The sequence below is a fragment of the Hyperoodon ampullatus genome, assembly GCF_949752795.1.
Source record: "Hyperoodon ampullatus genome assembly, chromosome: X".
Classification (NCBI taxonomy): domain Eukaryota; kingdom Metazoa; phylum Chordata; class Mammalia; order Artiodactyla; family Ziphiidae; genus Hyperoodon; species Hyperoodon ampullatus.
In genome coordinates, this window is record NC_136913.1 from 115,251,762 (window position 1) to 115,264,298 (window position 12,537).

Sequence of the window (12,537 nt, forward strand, 5' to 3'; positions counted from 1 at the left end):
TCTTATTTGGAATTCCTGATGCTCCAGAAGCTTCTCCTGTTGCCATTATGGTGGCAGGAAGGCTGTGGGGGAAGGATGTACATTTTTTGAACTTCTATAAGGGCAAAACATTGTTACTGTCTATCAACAATATATCATAATGGCAAACATAATCAGCCCTATAAATTGTGAAACCTTTAAGTCATGTTTCTATTTGTTCTGTGATAGTATAAAAATTCAAAACAGTTTGCATCAAGAGAGCAAATAACACCCACCTCTATTCAATCTGAGTCATCTTTGCCCTCCCTTCATGCTTTTGTCTTTATATATACCTTTGCTTGTTTAGGGTTAAGTAAAATCTATAGATCCTCAATTGTGGAGACACATAAGTACGCAGTCTCTGCGATCCATGCAAAAAGAGACTTTGCATTCCCAGTGAGACAGCATTTAGTGCTCTGGCTAAGACAAAAATGTTGGCAGCAAATTCATCCCAAGTACCAAATGAGGATTACTACGGGGCCGGGAGTATTTTCAGAGACAGAACACTTCCTACTCCTCCGTTAGTGAATTCAGTCCATTCTGTGGTCGTTTTCATGACCATTTTGGCTTGGGGCCTGGGTGATGGGGAGCTGCCTCCCTTCCTTCCCTGAAGGAAGGGCACCAAGGGGTTACCCAATTCCACTGTGGGAGTTTTATCTGCCTCCTGGATGGTTCCATGTAGGCCCACGTCTAGACTGATTACAAAAGCGCCAACAAAACAAATGTGTAACATCTTACAGCAAAGGCATGAAACCAAACAGTGTGAGTGAGGAGAACAATGTGGCTTTTGTGACTGGGAGTCTTCCTGAGGAGGATGGAATTCCCGCACCCCGGGTTCCAATTTGTAAGGGCAACATGAAGCTTCTCGAAGCAGGCCCTGGCTTGAACGCATTCATTTGGAAAGGCAATGTGTTTTATTAAATAAGGGTTTTTTGTGTTTTTTTTTAACTGCCACTAAGATCAAAATGAAGATCAGTATAACGAACTCTATCTGTATGCACACAGATTTCAGGAAACAGCCTTGACTCTAGCTCACCAATTTAACCATTTGTTAATTCTGCTCTTTCAAGTTGACAGGGTATATATATATAATGTGATGGGAGAGACTCTGATTGAGGCAGTCGTGACTTTGCATTTACCTTGCTGTGTGACCTTATATGTGCCCCCTAGCCTCTCTGGGCCTCAGTTTCTACATCTGTAAAACGAAGGGGTCAGAGCTGATCATCTATCTCTAAGAGCTCAAGACTCTAATAAAGCAGAATAAATATTACAGTTCCATTGCCTAAGGGTACTGGAAATCGGGGCTTTTCGCCCCAAAAGAAAGCAATAATTATCACTTGTCTGAAGGAGCTCTTAAATATGTTGTCTCGAACTGAAGCTTCGGGGATGCTATGGGTCACTTCAGAATCACCTCCACAACTCGAGTAGGTGTATAACTGGGTGGCAAATACTTCACATAATTGAAGACACATTTGATTAGCCAATAGTTTCAAGTGGCCTGAGGTACAACACGCTGATTTCTCATTTGTTCATTCTCTCAATATGTATTTATTGAGCACCTACTATATGCCCAGCCCTAGAGAAAAGATGTTTCTCCTGAAATCCTAAACCTCCCTCTTTCCCTCCCTTCTTCCCTTCCTTCTTTAAGTTTGGTTTTGTTTGTGACCTCTGGTACAAAGGGTTGAGTTATAGATACTGCTCAGTTCATCGTATATCATCAGAGTTGGTCCAGACAAGGCCCCTCTCTTGCTTTGTTTGACTTACTCATTTATTCCTTTTTATCCCTGAAGCTCACTCCTGTTCCCCTCCATGCAAAGGCAACCATTCTAATGTGCTCAATGTATGTCTTTTAGTGTGCATGTTTTTTGTAAAATGTGTATTATCTTCTGTGAATAGATCTTCATTCATTGCAAAGGTGAGATGAGATATAGCCCATTTGGCTTCTTGCCTTTTTACCCACACTATGGTTTTAGATAGACCCATTCTGCTGTCTGTAAATATTGCTCATTGCTTCTAACCACTACTTAGTGCTCTGTATACGCTCCACATGATAACTCTTCCCTGTCCCGTGGATGGGCACCCTGGGGTCCTGCAATGCCCCATTATGGCAAATAACGCGACAGGCTTGTGCATGGTCCACTATGGACCTGTGTCATATTATTCTGTCTAAGACACTGCCTCCTTTGTAATCTGGAGAATTTCTACATTTTCTTCGAAAACTGGACAATTTCTGTCCTTTCTTCTACACTTTCTTCAAGAGTTACATCCCTGACCCATTGACCATAATATGTTCCCCATTCGATGCTCTCCCACGCATCCCATGTACATTCCTATTCTAGTGTTTTTAGTGTATTATAATTTCTTGTCTGTCTTCCCCCAATAGATGTGAAACCCCATGAGAACAGGGACTGTGTCTGTCTTATATACTGTATCTCTAGGACATAACACAGGGTCTGGCATTGTGTTACTCAAGGAATACTTGTATAATGAATACCAGATTCATCAAACACATTTTTTTCAGGGTTATATTTCTGCCTTTTTATTATTTTTTACAGGGTTATATTTGCCCCTTTTTATTTTTTAAATTAAAATTTTATACAATTTTTAAAGGTTACTTTCCATTTACAGTTATTACAAAATATTGGCTATATTCCCTGTGTTGTATGATGTATCCTTGAGCCTATCTTACACGCAATAGTTTGTATCTCCCATTCCCTACCTCCGTGTTGCCCCTTTTCCCCTCTCCACTGGTAACCACTAGTTCATCAAATACTTATTAGGCTCTGACTGCATGCCAGCCCTGTACTCTATTTTTATTTTTATTTTTTATTAAAGTATACTTGATTTACAATATTATATTAGTTTCAGGTGTACAACAGAGTGATTCAATATTTTTATAGATTATACTCCATTTAAAATCATTACAGAATAATGGGTATATTTCCCTGTGCAGTACAATATATCCTTGTAGCTTATTTGTTTTATAAGTTGCAGTTTTGTATCTCTTAGTCCCCTACCCATATCTTGCTCCTCCACCCTCGCCCCTTCCCACCAGTAACCAATAGTTTGTTCTCTATATCTATGAGTCTGTTTCTGTTATATTCATTCATCTGTTTTATTTTCTAGATTCCATATATATGTGATAACATACAGTATTTGTCTTTCTTTGTCTGAATTATTTCACTAAGCATAATACCCTCTAGGTCAATCCACATTGTTACAAATGGTGGAATTTCATTATTTTTGTGGCTGAGTAGTATTCCATTGTGTGTGTGTGTGTGTGTGTGTGTGTGTGTATTATATCTTCATCCATTCATCTGTTGATGGACACTTAGGTTGCTTCCATGTTTTGGCTATTGTGAATAATGCTGCAATGAGCATTGGGGTGTGTGTATCTTTTCAAATTAGTGTCTTCATTTTTGGGGATATGTATTCCCAGTAGTGGAATTGCTGAATAGTTCTCTTTTTATTTTTTTGTGGAACCTTCATACTATTTTTCATAGTGGCTGCACCAATTTACTTTCCCACCAACTGTGTACAAGGGTTCCCTTTTCTCCACATCCTCTCCAACATTTCTTACTTGTAGACTTTTTGATGATAGCCATTCTGACAGGTGTGAGGTGATATCTCATTGTTGTTTTGATTTCCATTTATTTGATGATTTGTAATGTTCAACATCTTTTCATGTGCCTGTTAACCATCTGTATGTCTTCTTTGGAAAAATGTCTGTTCAGTCCTTCTGCCCATTTTTTGATTGGGTTGTTTTTTTCATATTGAGTTGTATGTGCTATTTGTATATTTTTTTATATTAACCCCTTGTTTTTCACATGATTTGCAAATATTCTCTCCCATTCCATAAGTTGTCTTTTTGTATTGTCAATGGTTTCCTTTGCTGTGTAAAACATTTTATGTTTAATTAGGTCCCATTTATTTATTTTTGCTTTTACTTCTTTTGCCTTAGGAGACTGATCCAAGAAAATATTCCTATGGGTTATGTCAATGAGTAGTCTGCCTGTGTTCTCTTCTAGGAGTTTTATGGTTTCCCTGTTACGTTTAGGTCTTTAAAGCCTTTTGAGTTTATTTTTGTATATGGTATGAGGGAATGTTCTAATCTCATTGTTTTACATGTGGCTGGCAGTTTTCCCAGTACCACTTGTTGAAGAAATTCTTTTCCCCATTATATATTCTTGCCTCCTTTGTTGTAGATTAATTGATCATAGGTGAGTGGATTTATTTTTGGGTTCTCTGTTCCATTGATCTATGTGTCTCTTTTTGTGCCAGTACCATGCTGTTTTGATTACTGTAGCTTTGTTGTATAGTCTGAAGTCAGGGCACATGATACCTCCAGTTTTGTTCTTTTTTCTCAAGATTGCTTTGGAAAGTTGGGGTCTTTTGTGGTTCCATATAACTTTTAGGGTTATTTGTTGTAATTCTGAAAAATATCATGAGATTTTTGAAAGGGATTGCATTAAATCTATAGATTGCTTTGGGTATATGGACATTTTAACAATACTAATTCTTCCAATAGGTGAACAAAGCTATCCGTGTGATGGCTTTCCATTTCTTTGTATTGTCCTCAATTTCCTTCATCAGTGTTTTATAGTTTTCAGAGACTATATGTCTTTTGCATCCTTGGATAAGTTTATTTCTAGGTAGTTTAGTTTTTTTGGTGTGGTTTTAAATAGGATATGTTTTTTCTTTGATTTCTCTTTCTTGTAGAGACTTCAGGGTTTTCTATATATAGTATCAGTTCATCTGCAAATAGTGACAGTTTTATTTCTTCCCTTCCAATTTTGTGTCTGATTGCTGTGGCTAGGACTTCCAATACTATGTTAAACAGAAGTGGCGAGAGTGGGCATCCTTGTCTTGCTTCTGATTTTAGAGGAAAAGCTTTTCACCATCAAGTATGATGTGAGCTGTGGGTTTGTCATAAATGGCCTTTATTAAGTTGAGATATGTTCCCTCTATACCAACTTTTTTTTTACTTTGAAATAATCTGTATAGTTTATTCTCCAGTCCTTTATATTCCTTTGCCATAAATGATAATATATAACCTCTCTAATTCATATGTATTTTTCTTATTGGAGTATAGTTGCTTTACCTCTGTACCAACTTTGATGAGTGTTTTTATTATGAATGGATGTTGAATTTTGTCAAATGCTTTTCTGTGTCTGTTGATATGATCATGTGATTTTTATACTGCTTTTTGTTAATGTGGTGTATCACACTGACTGATTTGTAGATATTGAACCATCCTTTCATCCTTGGAATAAATCCCACTTGATCATAGTGTATGATCCTTTTTCTATATTTTTGAATTCAGTTTGCTAATATTTTGTAGAGGATTTTTGCATTTATATTCATCAGAGATATTGGTCTGTAATTTTATTTTTTTGTGATATCTTTGTCAGGTTTTGGTGTCAGTGTAATGGTTGCCTTGTAGAATGAATATGGGAGTATTCCCACCTCTTCAATTTTTGGAATAGTTTGAGAAGGATAGGTATTACCTCTTCTTTATTTGTTCGGTAGAATTTCTCTGTGAAGCTGTCCAATCCTGGATTTTTTTTTGCTGGGAGGTTTTTTTTTTTTAATTACAAATTCAATTTCACTGCTAGTGGTCAGTCTGTTCAAATTGTCTGTTTATTCCTTATTCAGTCTTGGAAGGTTGTGTTTTTCTAGAAATTTGTCCATTTCTTCTAGGTTGTTCAATTTGTTGGCTTAGAGCTCTAGTGTTCTTTGATTTTTTTTTTGTATCTCTGAGATATCAGTTGTTATTTCTCCTCTTTCATTTTGTATTTTATTTGCATCCTCTCTTTTTTCTTGATGAGCCTGGCTAAAGGTTTATGAATTTTGTTTATCTTTTCAAAAAATCAGCTCTTGTTTTCAATGATCTTTTCTATTGATTTTTTAGTCTCAATTTTATTTATTTCCTCTCTGATCTTTATTATTTCTCTCCTTCTGCTGACTTTGGGCTCTGTTTATTATTTTTCTAACTCATTTAGGTGATAGGTTAAGTTGTTTGAGATTTTTCTTGTTTCTTGGGGTACGCCTATATTAATATAAACTTCCTTCTTAGAACTACTTTTGCTGAATCCCAAAAATTTTGTAAAGTTGTGTTTCCATTTTCATTTGTCGCAAGGTATTTTCTGATTTCCTCTTTGATTTTATTGTTGACCCATTGGTTTTTTAGTAGCATATTGTTTAGTCTCCACATATTTGTGTTTTTCCCATTTTTCTTCCTGTAATTGATTTCTAGTTTTATGCTGCTGTGGTTGGAAAAAATGTTGGAAATAATTTCTATCCTTTTAAGTTGGTTGAGATGGATTTTGTGGCCTAACATGTGATGTATCCTGGAGAATGTTCCATGTGCACTTGAAAACAATGCGCGTTCTGCTGTTTTTGGATGGAATGTCTTGTAGATATCTATTAAATCCATTTGGTCTAATGTGTCATTTAAGGCCACTGTTTCCTTATTGATTTTCTGTCTGGATGATCTGTCCATTGATGTAAGTAAGGTGTTAAAGTCCTCTACTATAATCGTATTATTGTCAATTTCTCCCTTTATGTCTATTGATGTTTGCTTTATGTATTTCAGTACTCTTATATTAGGTGCATATATGTTAATGTGGGTTATGTCCTCTTCTTGTATTGATCCCTTTATCATTATATAATGCTCTTCTTTGTCTTTTGTTATAGACTTTGTTTTAAAGTCTATTTTGTCTGATATCAATATTGCTACCCCCACACTTTCTTGTTTCTATTTGCATGAAATATCTTTTTCCATTCCCTTTCTTTCAGTGTGTGTGTGTGTTTAGCTTTGAAGTGATTCTCTTGTAAGCAGCATATAGTTTGATCTTGTTTTTTTATGCCTTTAGCTACCCTATGTCTTTTGATTGGAGCATTTAGTCCATTGACTTTTTTTTGTTTGTTTTTTTGGCTGCATTGGGTCTTCATTGCTGCGTGTGGGCTTTCTCTAGTTGCAGCGAGTGGGGGCTTCTCTTTGTTGTGGTGCACGGGCTTCTCATTGCGGTGGCTTCTCTTGTTGCGGAGCATGGGCTCTAGGCATACCAGCTTCAGTAGTTGTGGCGCACAGGCTTAGTTGCTCCATGGCATTTGGGATCCTCCCAGACCAGGGATCAGGCCCGTGTCCCCTGCATTGGCAGGAGGATTCTTAACCACTGCACCACCAGGGAAGTCCCCTAGTCCATTGACATTTAAAGTACTTACTGGTAGGTGCTTAGTTATTGCCAGTTTTTTTTTACTTGTTTTCTCATTTTTATAGTTCTCTGTTCTTCTTTTAAATCCTTCCCTTGTGGCTTGATGATTTTCTTTAGTGGTATGTGTGTGTTCCTTTTTCCATTTTTTATGTATCGTAAGTTTTTGAGTTGTGATTACCATGGGGTTCCTATATGTTGACCAATAACTATATCTACTTGTTTTAAAATGGTAGTCATGTAAGTTCAAACACATTCTAAAAGATCTACATTTTTTACTCCCCTCCCCCACATTTTGTTTTCATTGTCATATTTTGTATCTTTATGTTTACCCCTTCACTATTTATTGTAGTTACAGTTTATTACAACTTTTTTGTCTTTTAATCTTTGTACTAGCTTACTTAAGTGGGTGATCCTCAGCCTTTACCATATATTTGCCTTTACTAGTTGGATTTTTCCTTTCTTATAGACACTTCTTGTGGTAGCCTTTTCTTTTCCATGTAAAGAAGACCCTTTAACATTTCTTTTAGTGTAGGTTTAGTATTGATAAAAACTCTTTTAGTTTTTGCTTGTCTCAGAAGTTCTTTACCTGTCTTTTAATTCTAAATGATAGTCTTGCTAAGTAATGTATCCTAGGCTGCATGCTTTTTCCTTTTAGCACTTTAAATATATCATATCACTCCCTTAAGGCCTTCAAAGTTTCTGCAGAAAAGTCAGCTGATACCCTTATGGGTGATCCCCTGTATGTGACTCTGTTTTTGTCTTTCTGCCTTTAGAATTCTTTCTTTTTAAAATTTTAAAATTTTTATTTTTTTATCAGTTTCTAATAATAACAAAGTGAATCAGTTACACATATACATCTGTTCCCATATCCCTTCCCTCTTGCATCTCCCTCCCTCCCACTCTCCCTATCGCAGCCCTCGAATCGGTCACAAAGCGCCGAGCTGATCTCCCTGTGCTATGTGGCTGCTTCCCAGTAGCAATCTACCTTACGTTTGATAGTGTATATATGTCCATGACTCTCTCTCACTTTGTCACAGCTTACTCTTCCCCCTCCCCATATCTTCAGGTCCATTCTCAAGTACGTTTGTGTCTTTATTCCTATTTTACTCCTAGGTTGTTCATGACATTTTTTTTCTTAAATTCCATATATATGTGTTAGCATACGGCATTTGTCTTTCTCTTACTGACTTACTTCACTCTGTATGACACACACGAGGTCTATCCACCTCATTACAAATAGCTCAATTTCATTTCTTTTATGGCTGAGTAATATTCCATTGTATATATGTGCCACATCTTCTTTATCCATTCATCCGATGATGGACACTTGGGTTGTTTACAGCTCCAGGCTATTGTAAATAGAACTTCAATGAATATTTTAGTACATGACTCTTCTTGAATTATGGTTTTATCAGAGTATATGCCCAGTAGTGGGATTGCTGGGTCATATGGTAGTTCTATTTGTAGATTTTTAAGGAACCTCCATAATGTTCTCCATAGTGTCTGTACCAATTCATATTCCCACCAGCAGTTCAAGAGTGTTCCCTTTTCTCCACACCCTCTCCAGCATTTATTGTTTGTAGATTTTTTGATGATGGCCATTCTGAAAGGTGTGAGATGATATCTCATTGTACTTTTGAGTTGCACTTCTCTAATGATTAATGATGTTGAGCATTCTTTCATGTGTTTGTTGGCAGTCCATATATCTTCTTTAGAGAAATGTCTATTTAGGTCTTCTGACCATTTTTGGATTGGGTTGTTTATTTCTTTGCTATTGAGCTGCATGAGCTGCTTATAAATTTTGGAGATTAATCCTTTGTCAGTTGCTTCATTTGCAAATATTTTCTCCCATTCTGAGGGTTGTCTTTTGGTCTTGTTTATGGTTTCCTTTGCTGTGCAAAAGCTTTAAAGTTTCATTAGGTCCCATGTGTTTATTTTTATCTTTATTTCCATTTCTCTAGGAGGTGGGTCAAAAAGGATCTTGCTGTGCTTTATGTCATAGAGTGTTCTGCCTATGTTTTCCTCTAAGAGTTTGATAGTTTCTCGCCTTACATTTATGTCTTTAATCCATTTTGAGCTTATTTTTGTGTATGGTGTTAGGGAGTGATCTAATCTCATACTTTTACATGTACCTGTCCAGTTTTCCCAGCACCACTTATTGAAGACGCTGTCCTTTCTCCACTGTACATTCCTGCCTCCTTTATCAAAGATAAGGTGACCATATGTGCGTGGGTTTATCTCTGGGCTTTCTATCCTGTTCCATTGATCTATCTTTCTGTTTCTGTGCCAGTACCATACTGTCTTGATTACTGTAGTTTTGTAGTATAGTCTGAAGACAGGGAGCCTGATTCCTCCAGCTCCGTTTTTCGTTCTCAAGATTGCTTTGGCTATTCGGGGTCTTTGGTGTTTCCACACAAATTGTGAAATGTTTTGTACTAGTTCTGTGAAAACTTCCAGTGGTAGTTTGATAGGGATTGCATTGAATCTGTAGATTGCTTTGGGTAGTAGAGTCATTTTCACAATGTTGATTCTTCCAATCCAGAAACATGGTATATCTCTCCATCTATTTGTATCATCTTTAATGTCTTTCATCAGTGTCTTATAATTTTCTGCATACAGGTCTTTTGTCTCCTTAGGTAGGTTTATTCCTAGATATTTTATTCTTTTTGTTGCAATGGTAAATGGGAGTGTTTTCTTGATTTCACTTTCAGATTTTTCATCATTAGTGTACAGGAATGCCAGAGATTTCTGTGCATTAATTTTGTATCCTGCTACTTTACCAAATTCATTGATTAGCTCTAGGAGTTTTCTGGTAGCATCTTTAGGATTCTCTATGTATAGTATCATGTCATCTGCAAACAGTGGCAGATTTACTACTTCTTTTCCGATTTGAATTCCTTTTGTTTCTTTTTCTCCTCTGATTGTTGTGGCTAAAACTTCCAAAACTATGTTGAATAGGAGGGGTGAGAGTGGGCAACCTTGTCTTATTCCTGATCTTACTGGAAATGGTTTCAAGTTTTCACCATTGAGGACGATGTTGGCTGTTGGTTTGTCATATATGGCCTTTGTAACATTGAGGAAAGTTCCCTCTATGCTTGCTTTCTGCTGGGTTTTTATCATAAATGGGTGTTGAATTTTGTCGAAAGCTTTCTCTGCATCTATTGAGATGATCATATAGTTTTTCTCCTTCAATTTGTTAATATGGTGTATCACGTTGATTGATTTGCGTGTATTGAAGAATCCTTGCATTCCTGGAATAAACCCCACTTGATCGTTGTGTATGATCCTTTTAATGTGCTCTTGGATTCTGTTTGCTAGTATTTTGTTGAGGATATTTGCATCTATGTTCATCAGTGATATTGGCCTGTAGTTTTCTTTCTTTGTGACATCTTTGTGTGGTTTGGGTATCAGGGTGATGGTGCCATCGTAGAATGTGTTTGGGAGTGTTCCTACCTCTGCTATATTTGGGAAGAGTTTGAGAAGGACAGGTGTTAGCTCTTCTCTAAATGTTTGATAGAATTTGCCTGTGAAGCCATCTGGTCCTGGGCTTTTGTTTGTTGGAAGATTTTTAATCACAGTTTCAGTTTCAGAGCTTATGATTGGCCTGTTCATATTTTCTATTTCTTCCTGATTCAGTCTTGGCAGGTTGTGCATTTCTAAGAATTTGTCCATTTCTTCCAGGTTGTCCATTTTATTGGCATAGAGTTGCTTGTAGTAATCTCTCATGATCTTTTGTATTTCTGCATTGTCAGTTGTTACTTCTCCTTTTTCGTTTCTAATTTTATTGATATAGTCTTCTCCCTTTTTTTCTTGATCAGTGTGGCTAATGGTTTATCAATTTTGTTTATCTTCTCAAAAAACCAGCTTTTATTTTTATTGATCTTTGCTATCGTTTCCCTCATTTCTTTTTCATTTATTTCTGATCTGATATTTATGATTTATGTCCTTCTGCTAACTTTGGGTTTTTTTTGTTCTTCTTTCTCTAATTGCTTTAGGTGGAAAGTCAGGTTGTTTACTCGAGATGTTTCCTGTTTCTTAAGGTGGGATTGTATTGTTATAAACTTCCCTTTTAGAACTGCTTTTGCTGCATCCCATAAGTTTTGTGTCGTTTTGTCGCCATTGTCATTTGTTTCTATGTATTTGTTGATTTCCTCTTTGATTTCTTCAGTGATCACTTTGTTAGTAAGTAGTGTATTGTTTAGCCTTCATGTGTTTGCAGTTCTTACAGATCTATTCCTGTAATTTATATCTAGTCTCATAGTGTTATGGTCGGAAAAGATACTTGATACAATTTCAATTTTCTTAAATTTACCAAGGCTTGATTTGTGACCCAAGATATGATCTATCCTGGAGAATGTTCAATGAGCACTTGAGAAAAATGTCCATTCTGTTGTTTTTGGATGGAATGTCCTATAAATATCAATTAAGGTCTTCTTGTTTAATGTATCATTTTAAGCTTGTGTTTCCTTATTTATTTTCATTTTGGATGATCTGTCCATTGGTGAAAGTGGCGTGTTCAAGTCCCCTACTATGAATGTGTTACTGTCAATTTCCCCTTTTATGGCTGTTAATATTTGCCTTATGTATTGACATGCTCCTATGTTGGGTGCATAAATATTTACAATTTTTATATCTTCATCTTGGATTGATCTTTGATCATATGTATTGCCCTTCTTTGTCTCTTCTAATAGTCTTTATTTTAAAGTCTATTTTGTCTGATATGAGAATTGCTACTCCAGCTTTCTTTTGATTTCCATTTGCATGGAATATCTTTTTCCATCCCCTTACTTTCAGTCTGTATGCGTCTCTAGGTCTGAAGTGGGTCTCTTTTAGAGAGCATATATATGGGTTTTGTTTTTGTATCCGTTCAGCCAATCTGTGTCTTTCAGTGGGAGCATTTAGTCCATTTACATTTAAGGTAATTATTGATGTATGTTCCTATTCCCATTTTCTTAATTGTTTTGTGTTCGTTATTGTAGGTATTTTCCTTCTGTTGTGTTTCTGGCCCAGAGAATTTCCTTTAGCATTTGTTGTAAAGCTGATTTAGTGGTGCTGAACTCTGTCAGCTTTTGCTTGTCTGTAAAGCTTTTAATTTCTCCATCAAGTCTGAATGAGGTCCTTGCTGGGTAGAGTAATCTTGGTTGCAGGTTTTTCTCCTTCATTACTTTAAATATGTCCTGCCAGTCCCTTCTGGCTTGCAGAGTTTCTGCTGAGAGATCAGCTGTTATCCTGATGGGGATTCCATTGTGTGTTATTTGTTGTTTTTCCCTTGTTGCTTTTAATATGTTTTCTTTGTGTTTAA